Source organism: Gobius niger (genome assembly GCF_951799975.1).
Source record: "Gobius niger genome assembly, chromosome: 3".
NCBI lineage: Eukaryota > Metazoa > Chordata > Actinopteri > Gobiiformes > Gobiidae > Gobius > Gobius niger.
In genome coordinates, this window is record NC_136854.1 from 24,279,271 (window position 1) to 24,301,056 (window position 21,786).

At 38.6% G+C, this 21,786-nt stretch overlaps 2 long non-coding RNA genes across 2 annotated transcripts; both read right to left on the bottom strand.

The window, feature by feature from the left end:
• Window positions 1-447: 447 nt before the first annotated feature.
• LOC306960718 lies at window positions 448-2,762 on the bottom strand. Its single transcript, XR_013792696.1, has 3 exons — window positions 2,712-2,762; window positions 2,352-2,488; window positions 448-966 (listed from the first exon to the last, which is right to left on the bottom strand). It is a non-coding gene; the product is annotated as an uncharacterized lncRNA (long non-coding RNA).
• A 7,275-nt stretch (window positions 2,763-10,037) lies between these two features.
• On the bottom strand, window positions 10,038-21,478 carry LOC306961562. The gene is made up of 6 exons (XR_013792781.1): window positions 21,379-21,478; window positions 19,271-19,343; window positions 18,862-19,197; window positions 17,625-18,545; window positions 10,338-10,364; window positions 10,038-10,134 (listed from the first exon to the last, which is right to left on the bottom strand). It is a non-coding gene; the product is annotated as an uncharacterized lncRNA (long non-coding RNA).
• Window positions 21,479-21,786: the final 308 nt, after the last annotated feature.

Below are 21,786 nucleotides of genomic sequence, written 5' to 3' on the forward strand. Positions count from 1 at the left end.
AAAAAGTCACACTAGACAATGGGTAGACAAGGACAACAAAACGTGCCCTCAAGATGATTTTATTACACAAATCAGACATCAAAGGTCTATTAAAGTAGACATCCATTTAGACCAAGTAACATGTACAACACTAGCATTTGTATAGTGTAGAATTTGTAGAACACATTGACACAGCAGTTATTATTCACACTCGTCCTATTTGGAGAGATACTATGATAAGCATTTCCTGCACCCGTTTGACTCACCTCGCCACAGTTACACAGATAACGCTTCTGCAGAATCAAAAAGCGAGTACCTAATCTGACAGATACAAGCCCTTTTATTTTTCCACCACAATTTCAACATACAGTGACAAATAACACACATTACAAATAACACACATTACTTGAGGATAAATTGAGAGAAAAAACTGAAAATTGCACTTGGCATGGAAGGTAAAAAAAAAAAAAAAACTCAATTCAAAGAAAGAAATATAACTTGAGCTTTTAGTGAACAGGCAAGAAATCAGAGCCTATGATCTACAGTAGAGAGGTTGATTTTGACTTATCACTGCTGGAGTCATGAATTGAGATTTACAAGATTGAAACAAACTCTGATTTGGATTGTACTGTTGTTTTGTATATCAATAACGAGATGTTGGCATTAGTGATCACAAGGTAAATGGCAGTGTTCTATCAAAATCTGTTTGTTTTGTCTGTTTTGTCTTAACGTTAAAACAATGACAAATGTAAAGCAAGGCAAAGGTTCAGAAAGTAATGTATCTGAAATGTCAGGGGCTCCAGCAGCTTTAATGGAGGGCACTTGACCATTTTCCTCATTGCATCATCTTCGCCCTCCCTGTGCAGTTGGTCGATGAGGTTGCTCCGTGCCTGGTCTGAAGCCGTCTCTTGTCATAACTTCATAAACAAAATCATTTGAAGGCACTTGAATATCTCTTGAATCTCTGCTGCGACTCCAGTGCTTTATCTGTTAATGTAAAACAGAGCACATGTACTTATTCATCTCTATGTCTGTTTTCGTCTGTGTGTCTGGGAATTTGCTGCTCTGTGTTTTATGCGGCGATTTATGCTACTAGACTTTATTTTTACACTACCCTTGATATACTATACCTAACAAAATTTAGTACAATGTAATGGACTTTGTAGCAATCTGTAATAAGTTATAACTATGGGTTAGATACACAATGGAATAATATGTTTAGTTTGTAGGTACATCATGTAATGAGACATAATTGTAACTCTAATCTTAATCACTAACCCTAAAGGTCTCGTATCCTATTACATGATGTACTTACAAAGTACTGATATAATTTATTCCATTGTGTACGTACTACATAGGTACAAGTTATTACAGGTTGTTACAGAGTGCATTACATTGTACTAAATTTAGTTAGGTTCAATATATCAAGGTAGTGTAAAATAAAGTGATACCAATGTAGCAGTGGTGGAAAGCAACAAAGTAAAAAGTACAAGTAAATAGTACAAATTATAGGTAATCTTACTTTACTTCACTACATTTTAGAACATGGGTGTCAAAGTCGTTTGGGTCGTGGGCCGAAATTCAGCCCCCATGGCAGGTCGCTGGACACATATATTGTAAAGGACTGTGGCCTAGAATGGGTAGAGACTTACTTCATCTGGCCCGAGGGCCTTGTATTTAACATGTGTTTTAAAGCCTGTATCTGTACGTTCTACTCCACTACATTTTAAAATTGGGTTAAAAGTAAAAGTATTTCATTTTGAAAGTGGCCTCTCTAGACTCGATTTAGTGGTTTACTCCTTTAGACCTTGTGGCTGGTTAAGAGTTCCTGTTTGTTAGTGGTTTAAGGCCTGGTTTGATTCAAATGATTTGACAAAAAAAAAAATCCTGCACATTAAACTCTTAAATGCTTTCACTTTTTACTCATAAAGTACATTTTACAATGCATACTTTTATACTTTTACTTAAAAGTGCATTTTTGGTTCTGTATCTGTACTTTTACTTAATAATATTGAGTCCTTCTTCCACCACTGAATTATAGAAGTGTCTTACAATGCCTCAACTTTTTTCTTACCATAGAAATTGACTTTCTAGGGCAAAAAAATAAAATAAACCAATCTCAGAAACTATATTTTTTTTACCATAGTATTTGGATTTAGGTCCAGGACAACAAATGAATCTGTCCTGCACCACAGAAAAACAGAGGTCTTTGCGTTGAATTTAAACCCCCACAAGAGCAGACAATAGAATACAACTGACAACATTAAACACTCTTTAGTATCAGTATTCCATAAGTTTTAAAGGCACCGCTAAAGGGCATTATTGTGTGTGTGAATCGGTCAGTGGAATGAACTGAGCATGTGTCAGCTTACCTTTGGGATCAAACAGAGGGTGAAAATCATGGTGATGAGAATGCTGGCGGTTGCGGTGATAATAATGACCAGGAATGGCTGGGCAGCTGGAGGACACTCTGGCACAACAGGAGATGAAGGAGTGCACACCTCTCGATCTGTTAAAAGAAAATGTTGCACAGTTATAGAAATTACTTACACCATCTCTTATAATGAGCATGGATTGAAAGAGTAACACTTGACCCAACTGGCCAAATGCTGGAATTTTTTCCCCCTACTTTTTTACGCTCACTTCCCCCGACAATTTGATTTATAAACATAAACTGTACTAAAAAATGCTGATCAAAGATTTTTGGTGCCATTTGTGCCGTTCATACATACCTGTGTCTCCAACTATGTTCACTCTGTACACGTTGCATGATGCCCTAAACTTTAGGGGTTTAGTGTACATGGCAACGCAGCGGTAGAAACCAGAATCATTGACAGTAACATTGATGATTGTAATAAAGTGTTCATCAAAAGATCCTGTTTTCACTATTCTTTGGTTATTATTTTCTGAATTAGCAGAAAATTGACCCGTGCTTGGATCTTCGGTTTTATAGTCAAAGTAAGTCACTTTCTCATCGTCTCGGTAAAGATACATCCCCCCATAAAATTCTTTTACTTCACAATCTACAGTTGAGCACTTGATGGTGAGGTTTTCTCTAGCCTCGAGGTGCACACTGTCTGAAAAACCCAAAGAGAAAACATCTGTTAAAATCTGCAGGCTTAATTCATTATGAAGTTTTATCTACAAAGTTGACTTACCTGCAGAGACAGAGGCGGAAGCACATGTCAGTAACAAACCCCAAACCGACAACATCTTCTGAGTGGCAGCCTGCTCAGCGTTCACGACTTATAAACAAGAGACCAGACCACAGCCAGCATTTCCTGTACAAGGGAGATAGTGAATCAAAACCAAGCATTTCTAGCTGAAAAAGATAAACAGGAAATTGTTATAAATGTTACAAAATTTACTGTTCCTCTTTCATTTGCAGACGACACCAGCCTAATAATTTTCCACAAAGATCTGAGCACTATGACTGAAAAACTAAATGAAGATTTATTGAAGTACTCGGCATGGTTTCAAGCCAATAAGTTATCTCTGAATATTAAAAAAAAAAAAAAGTTTTATGCATGTATTTGCAGGATACAAGAAATATAAAAATGAGGAAATTCCGCTCGTTTCATCAGTCCGCTTTTTGGATATTCAGCTTGATGAAAAACTCCTTTGATGAAAGCAAATTGATGTGGTCTGCAATAAAATTACAAAATCAATTGGTATACTAAGAAAAATTAGAAGTTACGTTCACAATTCTGTAATGTTAACATTATATTAAGGCAAGGCAAGTTTATTTGTAGAGCACAATTTATACACAAGGCAATTCAAAGTGCTTCACAGTTGCATAAATACAAGAAAACAAGTAGAATCAATAAAAACATCAACATAACATTTATCAATTACAGTAAAAGGCAAGAGTGCAGATAAAATACTTTCAGTCATGTGCATGGGAAAAAAGAACTGTTTTCAGCCTGGACTTGAAGGCCTGTCTCAAATCTTCATGAAGACTGTTCCAGATTTTGGCTGCATGAAACTGAAACGCAGACTCACCGTGTTTAGTCCTGACTCTGGGAACCACCAGGAGACCCCTCCCTCAAGTTCTCAGGGCCCGAGATGGTTCATATGGCTCTAACATGTCAGAGATCTACTTGGTGCTAAACCATGAAAAGACTTGTAGACAAGCAGAGCTGTTTTAAATTCTATTTTCTGAGTGACGGGAAGCCAGTGCAGAGACCGGAGCACTGGACTAATATGGTCGTATTTCCTGGTTCTTGTCAGGACTCGAGCAGCAGTGTTCTGGATGTACTGCAGCTCTAACAGCTTGTTTAGAGAGGCCAGTGAGCAGGCCGTTACAGTAGTCTAACCTGCTGGAGACAAATGCATGGATAAGTCTCTCTAAGTCTGGTTTTGACACTATTCCTCTGATCTTAGCAATGGTTTTCAGATGGTAAAAAGCTGCTGATGTTTTTGCTTTGATGTGGCTGTTTAAGTTCAGGTCTGAGTATTATACTCTAATATACCCATACCTTTCCAAGTGTAATATTGTCTGGGCAAGTACTTTTCCAAGTTACCTTCAAAATATTCTACTCTTGCTAAGGGCTTTTGTTCGCGTAGCAATATTTTACAATTTACAGTTGTTAAAGATTTATTATATTAATATTGATCAAATCTGTACATTTGCCCAGATGATAAGACAAGGTAAATCTCCTTCCTACTTCAGCAATTATTTTGTTGAGAAACGTCAAGTTCATTGTTATCATACCAGACAGAGACTGACACTACATCTTCCCCTGTGCAAAAAGAAACAAGTGCAATTTTCTTTTCGACATCGTGGCACAAAACTAATGGTATGGATGTAATGGAATGAGTATGGAGAGTTTATGATAACTAACAGCAAAAAGAGCCAAACAAGAGCCAAACTTGATAATCACAATAGAAATAACAAAAAAATATATATAAATAAAAAAATACAGTTCACAGCATTTTTACTTTAAGCATGTGATTAAAATATTATACATTGATGATGCTCTGGAGAATCACAGGGAAATAAAGGGAGGTTTGGACGTGTACAGAAAAACTTTTTAAATAATGAAGTCTACAAGATGATTTGAAAATGATGTCGGACAAAATCAAACCATTTAAATGCTATTAGAAACTGTAAACGTGGAAACGACTGAATGCAGTGCCCTCTAGCGGGTGTTCATGGTAAGATGTGTTGTCTCCTGAAGCAGGCTAATCGGGATGAATGTACTTTGATTGTCCCTGGGTCAAGATAAGGATCTCATGGCACACCTTAAAGGAGTGCCATATAAAACTTGTTTAGTTTTATGAGCTGCTCTTATCTGCTGTACCAAAAACAGCAGCCACCAACACAATAATTTGTGTTCACACCTGCTTAACAACAAAACACAGTGATGTAAGCTGAAGATTTAAAAAAAAAATCACTATAAAAGTACCTTTGGACGTCTGAACAGTCCTAATTTTCAAGCGGTAAAAATAATACCGGGATCTGGCACGAGAAAAGTTAAGAAACTTAACGTTAAATACAGTGAAGAGCAGTGAGGGCAATATGAGCACTGAAATGGTAATGTGTCATTTGAAGCTGTCTGGATTTTACAATCAGGAGAGCACTTCACCACTTCATGACGTCAGCTTTTGGGAGCCTTTGAGGGGAGACAGTTGTTAAAAGCTCAGAAAAGTCAGATTAACAACATTCTCAAAATCATTCATGTACTTACTTCATAGATTTTGATATAAATAGTTTTATGATCTTTAAAAAATTACATCAGAGGTTAAATTTGAAGTGATCGGATAGGACTTCTATCAGCCCAACAATAGTAAGCATGTCTAAATTGCGACTATTGCTACTGACAGAAACACAGCGAAATGTTAACCAACCTGCGTTATATAGTACTCTATTTTCTCCAAAACATTATTCATATGATTGTTTATGAAACCAGTGAAAATGGGGTGTCATGACCTTGGTGCCAATTACTCCATCTGTGTACAGTACAGTATTACAAACATTGTCTTAACAATCATCTCTCGAGCGTGAATTGACCCCAGGATGGAGACCTTTTAGAGCCACACTTTTATAGACCTCATGAAGCATGTCGTCAAACAAGGAAGTGTTAGCTCCGGATAAGCAGTTATAGTGCAGTTGTTGATTGCAAAAGTATTTTTCTGTGGAAGTCAGACGAAACGTGATGTTATGTAAAAGGTGTGTTGTGATAATAGTCAAGGCCTTTACACCATCTGGAAAACAAAAATACATTTAGTTGAAACAAAACAAAATACACTTTAACTGTAAAATGGGTGAAGTCTTATGGAGGCAAATACACATTATATATATGGGTATAGCCAATATATAGCCGCTGCTGATGACAATATTAGCTTAGTATGGCTCAATATGAGATCAACACAAAAGGGTCCTTTGACAAATGTGACATTATTTCCCTTTGTGTGCGGGACCTCTACACTGATGATGCTCTGTCTGGAGAATAACAGAGAAATAAAGAGAGGTTTACCTATTGTACATATTTTTAGTGGTGGGGGAAACCGGAGTACCTGGAGGAAACCTACACAGACACGGGGAGAACATGGAAACTCCACACAGAAAGGCCCCGTCCAGGTGGGAATGGAACCCAGGACCTTCTTGCTGTGAGGTGTGAGCGCTAACCGCTGCACCACCGCAACTAGACATTATCTCCATCATATCAAAAACTTAGCATTTGCTCGGTGAAGGAACTTTATACCAAGTATGCAACAAATATCAATAAACTAAGTCATGATAAATGATCATTCTGAACAGGCAATCAATAAACTAATGAAGTCCACAAGATGATTTGAGTCAAAGGTTTGGCCCTCTAGCGGATGTTCATGGTCAAATGATTCTGAGGGACAGCTCTCACTGTCAGGACGCAGGCTCCGCTGCCTGGCTTGCAGTTCCGAGAGGAGAAGGGCAACCTTTGTCCCTAAGGCTGTAAATCTCCTGAAGGAGTAGTAAGGTCAGGGAAGCCTGCCCTCTTGTGGCTACCTGATGTAGGGCACCTGATCTAACTTTTTTTTTATTTTTATTGATGGATATGTCTGTGTTCGTCTGTGTGTTTGGGAATTTGCTGGTCTGTGTGCGCTTTTTAATTGTTTTGTTTTTAAATGAATTGAACTGAAATGAAATGTCATAAAGCAGGCTAATCTGGATGAATGCACTTTTATATTGCTCTCCTTTACGGCACGCCATGAGATCTTTGTCTTGACCCAGAGATCATCAAACTTGTTTTTACAGCTGCTCTTATCAGTTGTTCCAAAAACAGCAGCCACCAACACAATAACACAAAAACAAAATGTTATGTTCAAACCTGCTCAACAAAATACAATGTTACAGCCTACAGATAAAAAAGGCTTTATTCACTGCTTTTATGAACTTGCTTTGATGAAAGGATTAATCAGTATAAAAGTACGTTTGGACATCTTAACAGTGAATATTTTCAAGCGGTGAAAATAATACCAGGATCTGGCACGAGAGAAGTTAAGAATTTCAAATAAAGTTAAAGGGACTCTACAGAGTGTATTTTCCTCCCCCTACATGTTCCAGCAATGTCCTAATGTGTAGAATGAGCCCAGACCTGTTCATCCCAACTGCCTCTAAAATCCTGCACTGTCACTCAAAAAGTTGTTAATTCGGGTCTGACGTGCCGCCATGCACGAGCTTAATGTAGAAGCTGCAGTTACTTGTAAGACCTGAGGTGGCAGTAGTGAGTATAAAATGACGAACTTGCATCTATTCTAGCCCCTTTAAATACAATGGAGAGCAGTGAGGGCAAAGAGAGCACCAGTGGTAGTAAAAAGTACAAGTACAAAGCACAAACTATAGGTACTTTTACATTACTTAGGTACATGTTATGATGAATACTTGCATCTGTACTCCACTACATTTTTAAATTGGGTTAAAAGTAAAAGTATTTTATTTTCAAAGTGAGCTCTCTACCATGAACTGGTTTAGTCTCAGTTTAGACTTGGTTTAGTGGTTCACTCCTTTAGACCTTGTTTAGATCTGGTTAAGACCTGGTTTAGACCAAGCTTAGTCCGGGTTTAGAACTGATTTAATCCGTGTTTAGAGTTTGTGGTTTACTCTTTTAGACCTGGTTTGATTTTTAAAAAAAAGAGAAAAATCCTGTACATTATGCTCTTCAATACTTTTACTTTTTACTTATAAAGTATATTTTCCAATGTATTTTTTATACTTTTACTTCAGTGAACATTTTATCAGATACTTTTACTTTTTCTTAAGTACATTTTTGGTCCTGCATCTGTACTTCTTCCACCACCGATGAGCACTGAAATGGTAATGTGTCATTTGAAGCTGTTGGGAGTCTTTGAGGGGGAGACAGTCATTAAAAGCTCAGATAAGTCAAGTAAGTTAACAACATTCTCAAGTTAAATTCATGTACTTACTTTATATTTTTTATGTATAAATAGATTCAATGATCATTTAAAAGTTACATCAGAGGTTAAACATAAATCATATGTAAAGCAGCAGTAGATGATTGTAGCAGTTGTAACATTTGAAGCGATTACATACGTAAAATTTCTATCAGCCCAAAAATAGTAAACATGTGTCTATGTTGTGACTATTACTACTGACAGAAACACAACGAAATGTTAACCAACCTGATCTAATGTTTATTTTTCTTATCGTTGAGCTGTTTTTTCCAACCTTGGACAAACCTTCACAAAAGGTTAGTTACTGATGCGTTTTATGTGAACTATTGTTAAATATTGTAATCACTGAAACTATTTTACATTTGCAGTAGCTGGTCAAGTTGGAGAGGTTGGTGTTGGTGTCGACATATCTAAGATTGGGAACCTCTGAGTTGTTTTTTAGGTGGAATAACAACAATGTAGTGAGATAGTTTGCAGAATTTTTTATTAAAAATAAAAAAAGATGATTAGAGATTCACACACATACAACTGCTATCACAAATATAAATACAATTATATGTCTAACTGTACAAGAGCCATGTGAATGATTGTCCACATGCACACAGTAAATAGTATCACCTCTCATTGTTCACTCAAGAAAATGAAACCGAATGCCTCCAGTCTGAATATGGCTATGTTTGGAAAAGTTACATAAAGTTGTATTACTTTCAACAGGAATGAAAAGGAGGAACAGGAAAGTGATGAGTGTGAGTTTCACAATGAGATAAAAGTCCTATGACAGTGTCCTGTGGTGTCCAAAGGAATGTTCTGGTCAAATGTTTTTTAACTGTGTTCCGGTTAATTGTCCTTATTGTACAAAACTGCTCATCAGTTTTAAAAGAAAAATATTTCTGCTTTCTTCACATACAGTGCTGTGCCAACATTTTAGATAAGCTTTGAATGGCATATTTATGTTAAGAAATACATAAAATGGCCAAGTAAAGCATCCTGGGGGAGACATTTGGCAGGCTGAAGTCTATATGGGCTTAAAACCCTTTTCAAACAAAGAAAGCGCCACTGAGATTTCAGAATCACATTATTTGGGTAGTCCTGTCCCAAACTTCATATTTGCACACTCCACATAGAAAGGCCTCACCCTTCCCAGAGATCAAACCTGAAACCTGCTTGCAAAACAAAAATAGCTTAGCTGCAATCTGTAAATACAGTAATTTTCAGTCAAAAGCAATAGGTTTAAAAAGAGAAACAACCAAAAGGCCTTTTTCGGTACAGTAAGATCCCTGGGCGATACAGCAGTAAAAGCATCCGAAGTGCTTTACTTAGAATAGAAAACACAGTGTGCCCCATTTCGAGAAAACTTATTTTCTCCACAAGATTATTCATGTGATTGTTTAAGAAATCAGTGAAGAAGAGATGTCATTACCTTGGTGCCTATTACAATATCATGTATATCTGAGTACAGGATTACAAACATTGTCATCACAATCATCTCTCGAGTGTGAATTGACCCCAGGGTGGCGACCTTTTAGACCCACACTTTTATACACCTCATGAAGCATGTCGTCAAACAAGGAAGTGTTAGCTTCGAAAAGCAGTTAATGCTGCAGTTGATTTCCTGGTAAGAAAAAAGCAAGAGTGTGAGGAATTTACATTATTGAGGTAATCTTTCTGGAATGAAGATGAAACTAGCGTGATGTTATGTAAAAGGTGTGTTATGATAATACCTCATGCAAGTCAAGGGTCACCTTTACACCATCCGAACAACTGAAAACAAAAACACATTTAGTTGTAACGAAACAAAATACACATTAACTGTAAAGTAGATGCAGTCTTATGGGGGCAAATACACATTTTATATAAATATATTTAAAAAATGTCTGAGTCAATTTTGTTGAGATGTAGAAGCCATTAAAGTAATATGTGCAAGGCTTTATATTAGTATTGAGAAAAAAGATGTACAGACTTACTTTCCTCAGAATGTACCGGCGGGACATCTACAAAAAAGAGATATCGTAATGAGACTTAGTTTGCTTAGGGTCAGTAGGTCAAAGAAGTCAGTAGTTAGTAGCCCAACCATAACAAAGTCATATCTTGAGAATCGTGCCTATGCCCACATACATTGATTGACAGAACAGACACTGAATTTCATTATTATAATGAAGGATCCCCAATCAAAACAGATGTTGTTTTAACCTCTTTAACCTCTTACCCCACATCTGAACCAATCACATTTTCTCCAGTTCAGCTTGAATCAAATCTAAGTCTCTTAAAAAAATGCGACAAAAACAAGACGAAAACGCAATAAAAAAAGCGATGAAAAGGTGAAAAAAACGTGACAAAAACACAACTAGAAAATGACAAAAAAAATGATGATTAAAAAAGTAAAAAATAAAAAAAGTGACAGCAAATGAGCCAACAACAATCAAAGATTCGTGTAGATCAATTTTGTAGCTTTTAAATGAGGCGCTACACAGGCCTAGAGTCAAGAAGCTTTTAGTTTTGGGTTATGCTGAACTGGAGAAAATGTGCTAGGTTAAGGCGCAAGTTAAGAGGTTAAAACACTTTTAAAAAGACATAAATAGACACTTGGTCCAAAACAGAAAATTGATCCCACTTGTAAAAATAGAACATACTCAAAAGAGGCGCTTCAGAGAGCCTTCGGGCGTCTGTTAACAATATAACACACAACAGTCAGTAAGACCTTCAGAGAGTGTATGTGTGTGTGTATAGGCACTTTTTTGCTTTTACTTTAAAAGAACCAAATCATGAATCATTAACAGCAGAATGAAATTACTGTTTATGATATGATATGCAGTTGTGCTCAAAAGTTTACATACCCTACCCTGATTTTTCTTTTCTTTTCAGAGAATATGAATGATAACACAAAAACCTTTTTTTCACTCATAGTCAGTGGTTGTGCAAAGCCATTTATGGTCAAACAACTGAGTTTACTCTTTTTTAATAAAAATTATAAAAGAAACAACCAAAATGATCCTGATCAAAAGTTTACATACCCTGACTCTTAGGTCCTTAATACTATGTATTAATCCTTTAACATCAATAACAGCTTGGATTGTTTTGTGGTACTTGTGGATGGGCCTCTTTATTTCCCTGGATGGTAAAACTGGCCATTCTTTTTGGTAGAAAGCCTCCAGTTCTTGTAAATTCTTGGACTCCTGCATGAACTGCACATTTGAGATCTCCACAGAGGGGTGTTGCCATCCTATTTTGTGTACTTCGCTTTCTTTTTTAACATTTGTTATGTAATGTTTGGTTATGGTTCACTGTAAATAACAATATTTGTAAATATATTTGCTAATGTTAAATACACTGCCCTTTTTAGTATTGAACTGGAGCTTGTTCACAGGGGGCCTATATATACTGTACCTTAATCCCAGCAAATCTCTCTTGGGCCAGAACCGGCCTACAACCTTACGTTTCTTCTTGCTGACATCTGGCTAGTCCAGCCATGGTCTGTGTGTCTGATCGATAAACAGCTGCTGGCGCTCTAGTGGGCCAGACGCTCCGTAAAGGCATAATTAGTGAGAGTTCTCTTCTGGCCCAATACTGGTTCATACACTTCAAATCTAATGATGTTTACAAACCAACCAACAGGCCTACAAGTAAGTTTTATTTGTCCAATCATAAAAGATTTTTCCATTCAGACATTTGCAAAACAGAACAAAACAAGGATATGTGCTCTGAAAACAAAGTTTATTCTCCACCAAAATGCAATTTAATAATAATATGCAAAAATAATTAAAAAAATCAATATTTACAAATTACAATGCATTTTATGAGCTGATTCATACATTTCATCCTTCTGTCCTAATCTCAGTACAAGTAATTTGCTATTTTGTCATAGTAATATTTTTGCTGACTTAAGCTCAAATAAAAAACAGTCAATAAAGAATTACTTTACCACATTCTGACATTTTCATTGACTGCTAAACAAAAAAACAAAACACGAGAGAAAGTATAAAAATATGATTCAAGCTTTTGATTGAATTGCATTGTTTTCAAAGAGCCCCAAACTATAAAACCAACATGTCAGGAACAGGTTTGGTCATGTGCTAAAAGGTCCCTGATGCCACATAATAAAGAATGCCTAAAACATGAATCGGTTCCCTTAAGGCTGTTCATCAGAGGTTAAGGCAATTATTCATCCAAACCACTGTCTAAATGCATTTGTCACAGCATGAGTATTCTGTATATGACTTAAGGCTGTTACAAAAGCTCTGGCTTAGGAAACATAAATGACAGTGTCATTATAAAAATGTTTCCCCTTAATGGTGAATCCTTTTCCCAGTGTTCAGATATTAAGATCTCTTAATTCTCTTGAAGTGAGTTGGGTTTAGAGTTACCACAAAAAGAAGGATGATTTTTTTTTTATAACCACTCATAAAAATAAATAAATAATAAAAATCAGATGTTGGCTTGCTCAGTCTCCCTCTAATCTGGTCATTAGCCACACATGTAGATTCAAAGGTTCAAAGATTTTATTTGTCAATTAATTTCACAATGACTCAAAATGGTTCTTTCTCTCGTGTCTTGGTTTGGAGCAGGGGGTGGGGAGTCAGGGGTGGAAGCACAGGGAGTTCAGTCTGGTGTATGAAACTGTTCTTCAGTCGACCTCAGTTGGCCCATGGATTCCGCAGTCTCCTCCCTGAAGGTATTACCTTGAAGAGACTGTGTGATGGGTACGTAGGGTCCCTGGTGATTCACCTGTATTGATGAAATTCAAACAAATAACTTGCTATATTTATATATAAAATTATTGGATAAAGAAAACTGTAATGCAAAAAGGTGACAACTTTACAAAGATTCTGAGTTGTTGGCTGTTTTACTCTGCTCAAGGGCTTTATAAACCAGGGCATACCCTAATGGAGGCTGCGTGAAGCCTATATGTAGTAGTGTTTTTGTAATGGTAAGTAAGCCAATGGTTATTAGTAAAACAATAGGTGCATTTGATTGATTTGAACATGTTCACCTAAAATCTGGTGACATGACTTGATTTTTTTTTATGAAACAAATAATAAAATTTCATAACCTAAAGAAAATGTTTACTTAGCCTACTAATAACTAAGTGGTGCATGAATCTTGGGTGTATAAACAGAAAAAGGAAACATAGTAAATAAAATGTCATTTATGCTACTATACCTCTCTATTTTGTTAAATCTGTTGATCTTTATTAGCAATCTGTGATGGCACATCTGTTTACAATACAATGCAAATTTGCTAGCTGGGAAACAATTAGCCACAGGCTATCTAGCTTTAGCATCACAGAAAATTAAATAATGTTTACATATATAGCCTATGGCAGAACACAACGGTAACTCAAAAACATGTTCACAAATACACTAATGTCAGTCTGACAAAAAATCTTAAGAAAATAATAATAATTACTCACCAGCAGAAAATAACTTTTGGGGACAGATCCACACATTAGCGAAAAGTAGCTTGGTAACTAGGCAACCACTCTTACAACGATGTACCACATGACTATGGTTTGTTGGTTCTTGACGTCAGTGTGTCCCGGGCGGGCAGGATCATTTAATACAGACAAATTCACTTTTTGTTGTAGACTATTTTGCAGTTTTTAGCGATCAATGAACAATGACAAACTGCAGTATGATGGCTTTCTAAATAACATATTTCTATACTTGTTTGTCAACGTAATTCAAACCAAGTGTCTATTCCAAAAGTTGTGGCTCACTCACTGTTTGTTTGCTACTGGGCCAGAAGATGATGTGGAGGATGAAAGAGACGAGAACATCTGGAGTCTCCGCAAAGTTTATTTTCCCTCCAAACCAGTCAAAGCTGGACCTTTGTGCCAGTCTCAACATCCGTTCTTCATGGAAACCAGCCCTTCACATAATAACGTTGTGTGTGATACAGGAGTAGTGGCACCACACAGCCCCCCCCAGAACGCACAAAAACGATAATGCAAACCTCACTGATACCGCGTATCTGACTGCTCCACCCCTCTGACAACCTCCAGGGGTGGGCTCGCAACCGGCAAAGGGTCAATGTCCGGAGCCGGATTGGGCAGGTGGCCGCGGCGAGAAGTGCGAGCTCGCTCCACACGTGTCGGATAAAAACAGACTCGGCTGAGAGAAAAACAAAGCCTCCTCCTGGAGACCAAACCACCCGACAACACCAGGACCCAAACCCAGGGCACTAGGCAGGAACTCCCCCGGCACTCTCAAAGATTGACCCAGAACTAACTGAGCAGAGGAGGAGTGCAGGTCCTTCTTTGAGGTGGCAAGCAGACCCAACAAAACCCACGGCAGTCTGTCCAGCCACATGTCCAACAGAGACGCACGGAGGGCGGCTTTCATAGTGCGATCGAACTGCTCGCACAGTCCATTGGTCTAAGGGTTGTAAGCAGTGGTCCGGTGAAGTTTAACCCCCAAACTTCCAGCAACCGAATTTCACAGCTCTGAGGGCACACGGTTCTGTCCGCCATGGTCAATAGGTGCGTAAAACCACTGGACGGGGGAAGAGGACCGACAAGATCCACGTGAACATGTTCAAAACAGGAATGGGAAAAGGCCCTAAAGGAGCTTTAACGTGATGCTGCACCTTAGTCTTAATGACATTCCTGAGATCGGGCCACACGAACTTGGCACTTGACGGAAGTTTTAAATCCAGGGTGCGACAGGGAGTGCACAGCATCAAAAACGAGACAGTGCCAGGCAGCAGGGACCAAAGGGCGTGGCCTGTCCATAGAGACGTCACAAAGGAGGGCCACTCTGCTGTGCTGAAAATTAACACCCTCCAACATCAAACTGGTGTCAGCAGTGCACAGTCCCTGCACTTCCAAATCCGTCGGCTGATCCGTAGCCATCTCCGCGTAATCTACTCCCAAATGCACAGCAGCGACCGGTGCACGAGGGAGGCAGTTAGCAACCAACTTGTTCTTCCCAGCCACGTGTTAAATGTCTGTAGTGAACTCAGAAACAGCAGAAATATGCCGTTGCTGCCGAGACGACTACGGTTCAGATGTTTTAGCCATTATCTTATTAGCCTTTATCTGGTTAAACCCGCTCCTGTTGTTCCCAACCCTAAAAGGGGAAGCAGAAGAGCCAGAGCGTCACCAGAAAGAGGAACAGGTGATAAGCACTTGTTCCTCTGTCTGGAACAGAAAGAGGAACAAGCCTGCAGATACACAGAACTCTAGTGATGAAGACTACTATCTCGCCATTGCCACTCAACCCTACTACGAAAGATTTCCAACCGAGAGCCCCCACTCCAAAACAGCTTGAGTAGAGGGCCGTACTTGTGGAGAGAGCTGAAGTTGTGATCCCAGAGGTTGACCTTGAGCCAGTACAGGCAGCAGATTCATCCGAGCGAGAAGCATTCTCCTCTGACTCCTCGGAGGAAGCTCCAGTGCCCCGCCCTGCAAGACCTGTCAGGGCCAAACAGCCCAGGCACATCTACACCTATTACCACCTTGGTGACCCCACGGTCCAAGAACTGCAGAACTGTCCTGTCGGTGTGTCCATACCAGCGAGGATCTGAGATTGCTTCTTCAACACCTCAGCCAATCAACATCCTTTTTTTTACTAGTGGTAATGCAGTAGTAACATGCACTTTACTTACCTGCTAAATGAGTAACAGTTAAAGCACTTTACACTTTGCACTTCAAAGTATTCAGCTTGTGTGCAATAGAGCTAATGGCAATAGTATTTCATGTACTTCAGTTATTGTTTTTTTTAAGTAGTACATGGTATTGGTTTAGTCTTGTTAATGTTTTATTATGCTGCTACATAATTTTGGGTAAACGGCATTATCCTTGAGTCAATTCTGAAGATTGGGGGCCCACCAATGCTTCAAAGGACTATCCACCCGGCTACGCAAATGGTGCACCGTTCATCACAGGTTGCCTGGCCTGCCAAACTACATGCTTTTTCATAGATATTTCAGACATGTAGTGTGATCTCAACAATTTCCCGGTGGGCGTGATTGACAGACAGCATCAACCAATTAGAGCAACGCTTCGAACGCTGTTTCTTGCTCCGGGTAGTGATTTTATATTTTCCGACTGATTCAAAACAGACGAAAGAGCAGAAGAAAACAGTGTATCGGTCGCCGCGCCGCCATCTTTAATGTTTTGGAAGAGTGCGTGGTGGTAACAGGTGACGGCTTAAGTCTCTCGGTGCGTGATTGAACCGATGTGGGTAAAATCGTGAAATGATAGGCTGCGACCAGCCGCCCAGACGGTTCTTCTTTTGAACAGAAAGAAGGCAGGCCAAGCAACATCACAGGCCTTGTTGACCTCTCCAAATGCAGCATTTATGGTTATGGCCAAAAAAATCCCATTTTGGTTTCCAATCTATATCTTTTTATATCCCGTTCCTATTTTATACAGCTGAACTACCTCGCAGATCTTTTGACAATCTTTTGCTTTCCCCATGACTCAGAAATGGCTCTGGATGAAAGATGCAATGGTCTGTCCAAAAAGAAACAAAACTCACTGACCTTTTATACAGACACAATGATTACAAACACAGGTCACAAGGTGAGGATGCTTACCTTTAGCAAACCTGTTTGTGTCAACCTGTGTGCAGTTGATCAGGCGAAGATCACCAGGGTATGTAAACTTTTGATCAGGGTCATTTTGGTAGTTTCTTTTTTCATTATGATTTAAAAAGAGCAAATTCAGTTGTTTCACCATAAATGGCTTCACACAACCACGAACTATGAGTGAAAAAAAACTTTTTGTGTTACCTTTCATATTCTTAGAAAAACAGAACAATTCTGCCAGGGTATGTAAACTTTTGAGCACAATTGCAGTTAAATCAAAATACAATAGGACCTCAATAAAATATCATATTACTATTATTTGGAGTTAATTTCACTAAAGTAAAATCACATAATTCATTAAAATAGCTGTACAACCAAAAAGGTCAGATTTTTGTCACTTGATTGCTAGAAATACTGAATTGTTTTGGCTTTAATATACAAATCCATTCACACAAATACTGTGTTCTCATATTCACATGTGGCTCTATTGTAATAGACATAATTTACTGGAAACTTTACAGGTTTCGAGTAAATGAATTGTTGAAGAGTGGCCAACTGATTAATCCAGTTCTTGTACTTTCCCACCACACACGACTTGGCAACCAGCCAACTGCCGGCTAAGGCGGGCCGACCAGTTATTCTACTGACACAATTGTTTGGTGTCAGTGTTTGAAATGGTCTGACTGACACATCACGGGTTTATTTCAGTGTGTTGCGTTACTCACTCTGTTGTTTCCGTCGACACATCAGGAGTACTGCAACAAGCAATCCAACAATCAGTGACCCAATGACCACCACTGGTGCCACTATCTTGGCCACTGACTTTCCTTTTGCTTCTTCAGAATCTAAAAAAAGAAAAGAAAAATATCTAATATATATTCAGAACTCTGCACAAATCAATTGGTTTCAGTCATATTCCCAGACCAGGCCCTGCCCCCTTTGTCTCAGCTTAGAACAGCTGCATGAAGGTTTTGTCTTTGTGAAAGTGAAAAGTAAAAGTGTGTGTGAGGTCAACAGTGCAGATAAAAGCATGTTGGGTCGTAACCAAGGAATAACTTGCTCTTCATTATCCCACATGAATCCCACGGTCAACTAAACCCATTTACATACAGATATTTGGTTTTATTGTGGGAAAAAAGAAAACAGAGATGTCAGCCAAGATTCCCTCTTCCCTGAATTCATGAAAAGCCCTTGTTCAAGTAATGCATTGTGGAAGAAGCCAGAAGCGAGCACCTTTTATGCAATGAAGGAAGTACAAAAAGTTGGTGGTTACGCAACTGATTCTCATTTTACAGATAAGGTGTGACAAACCAAAACAGTTGAAATAGACATACCTATTATTTGACCCAAGTGTACGAAGTCAAATGTCTCTTGGCCTTGTTTTACTCCAGCGGCAGTGTACACTTCACAGACAAATTTTGAGAATTGCGAGTTGGGTCCAATAGACAGTTTGCTCGTCAAATTGTAGAGGCCATTGGAGGTCTCTGAGGCCACCACGACAGGTTGCTTTATCCATTCCACATCATTCACCACCCAACGAATATAACCTTTTGGGAAGCCACCGTGAGCCCTGCATGTCAGCGTGAAATCCTTATCAGGTTTAATTTCCTCTGGATCCTTGCCAATCACTGGTTTACTGTAGTTAGCTGCACATAAAAGTAAACAACTTTAAATACTGGACATTGAACTTATCTGTCACAAGAAATTGAAGTATAAAACATGTACACCAGTCAGGCATAACATTATCACATTCTGTTTAGGGCTGCTGGTCACAAGTTTGTGTTCATACATACTGAGTGAAGTGTAGGAGCACTCCAAAAGGTAGCGCTTTTGGTTTTGCAGATGCTTTGATCAAGTTTTCCAATCACAAGTGTATTGTAAACTTGGGGTGAAGCTTATTTTATAATTCTATTATTTGTATGTAGCGTTATGCCTGATCAGTGTCCATTTTTTCACCCTTACATTTGACTGTCAGATGCATGTTTGATTTGTCATTGCCACTGTCGGTCATTACATAGCAGCTGTAATCTCCAGCGTGGGACAAATTAGTGTCGGTGATGAGGAGAGATACATTCACGTTTGAGCGATTCCAAGTTCTCCCCACAGCAAATTGAAAGCCAGGGGTAGGTTCAGTTGCCTCGTCATCAAAAGTAAGTACGTTTTTATTATTCAAGTTCCAACTGACAAACTCAATCACTGGGGCATCGCTCTTGTGGTCTTGTACAACACATTCCAGGATCGTGCTTGTGCCGTACTGAGCCACAATTTCAGACTTTTGACAATGTACAGTCACAAACTCTGTGGAGAGAAACATAATAATCAAGACAAGCTTCATTTACTTAATATTTTACTTAAATGGAAACAAACTTACTTTCACTTTTGGCTTCAAGAATTAGAGAACTGACGAGACATGAGACAATGATTCCAAAAGAGGCCATGTCGAACTTCAGGAAAAAAGAAGATAAAATCATAAGTGTATGTAAGTGTGAAATGTAACTGCAGATTGACACAATAAGAACATTACAGAAAAGAATTTGAGACTAAACCTGGCATCGAAGGGTCACATTCAAATGTATTTCCCTTACAAAATACTTGATCTCATATTCAAAGTACGAAACAAGAAGTATGCAAAGTAGTAGGCTGTGAATGAATACTCTAGTCATGGCAGTGGTGAAAACATTCTGATATTACTTTTTGTTCAAGCGCAGTAGCAGCCGGACACAGTTGCACACGGCTCATGCACAGACATGCACGTTTAATTATACTATGACTAGCCATGAGAATAGGGGATCACAGATGTGAAGTACAGACAGGAGATGTGTTAAGTCCTGTATCTATGACTTAAAGAGTAATCCGCTGTTGATCAAGTAATCTCTAAAGTGCACTATAATGCTTTACAGAAACTTGTTTGACAAGTGTGTGAGATTTTATAGGATTTTCTTTCGTTTGCGGAGTGCTTCAGTGAGTTTGGCACTAATGCAAATATTAGAGTAGTCATTCTGAAAGAGAAAGTTCACAGACATTAACGCCACAGTGTGACTCGAGGTCAGTTTTGCAATGGAAAACTAAAGGCAGTTTAATATAAATAAATCTAAATACAATTTCTCTATCAAATGTTGCAAAATCTGAAACTCATGTAGTCATAGCAGACAAGTGCAATACTGAATCCATGTTTCAAGAGACATTCCACAAATGTTTTGCTAAATATTTCAGTTAAAAAAAAAGAAGAAACTCTCAGATTTCTTCAACTTTGGACATAATGTTGTGCCTCAAATGTGAACAGGGCTAGATTTCCCACGTGATTTTCCATAATTCTCCATAATTCCAACTATTCCAAAGGTCAAGTGAAGTGCGTCAGTGCTTTGCGAAGAGTGTGACTGACAACAAAAGCCTTTCTAGGGTCAGTGTTTAGTAGAAATGTGGCTGTGTCGTCTCAAAACTGTCATAAAGAGGCAACTTCCTGTTAATGTCTCAATAATGTCTAACATCTGCGGAGAGGAAATGACCAGATATGGACCAGGGATTTCAATGTCTGGCAGAGTTTCAAATGATTACAGAGATAAATTCAGATTCATTATCAAGGGATCGAAGGGAAAATGTACGGAGAGAAGACCAGTGCTTTAAAACCTGTAATTTTCTCAATTAAACATTGACTCTGTTAGTCATGGATTGTAATGGATTGACTTTCTTACAGAACAGGAAAGCCAGGCCTTCTTTTGAGCAGGGCTGGCCGACAATGACAAAAATATATGAACAAATAAAATAATTTCAATGAATTTTAGATGAAATGTCACATTCTAATATTAAAAACAAATATAGCTTTTACAACCATGTTCATGAATGTTGACAAGATATATAAAATCCAGCTTAAACAAAAAAAAACATGCGTTCAACACAGCAGTGAGGCTACGATTATGATTAGAATCATATAATCGATTCTTTTTTTTACACCAGGTTCATTTTGCCACATGACATTTAGTTAAGTTTAGCCCTGATTTAATCCTGATCTGATCTTGATCTGGTGGTACTTGAAAGGGCATATTCCAGTGGTGTGAAAGGTTTGAAAACACATTCACTCCATACTCGGTGAGTGACAGTTTCCCCTGGGGGACACTTCACCCTGTTGTGACGCCACACATCTGCGCCAACGGTCACTCTGACTAAAACCAAGCACTGACGCACACACACGCACACACACACACACACCAACTTCTCATGTGGCAATCCTTCGGTCAAAGTCAACAGAAGCTATAAGTAGCATATTAGAGTCAAAAACAATAAAGCCACACAATACTGTAATACACACACTCTGCCATAATGCTTTACAAAGTCTTAACACGCTTGAAATAGTCAATCAAACAAACAGCCGTAAATCATAGACTCCTTTCGCTAAATAAACCCTACAACTTTACAGCAAACGAAATGGAGGTCTATTTGTGCTGACAGCAGGCTAAAACTTTGCGTTATGTTGGTACTGACCATACACGCTCCTCTTGACTACATCCACGACGTCTCCGTGTCTTATCCAGACTTTTGCCTTCGCTCAAACGGATCCGGCGATATCAGAGTATACTTTCACTTTCGAAATGAGTGGCCTAGTCTTTGTGACGCCCACACAACCGGTCTACAATGTTCACCAAGATATGAAGATAATAAAAACAGTATGGGAGGAAGCAGAGTTTACAGGGGAATCTGCAGTGGATGGGCAGCCGATGAAGAGACCAGAGGACAGGGGTGATGTGGTCAAATTTGCGCTTCTAGGTCAAGATAAGGCTGCAGAATAATGCTGGCGCTTGCAACAGGTTCTTATCATTGATCCCGACGAGGAGGGCATGGCAATAACCCAACCTAAAGTGTATGCCCACACACTGTTCGGTTGTTCTCACA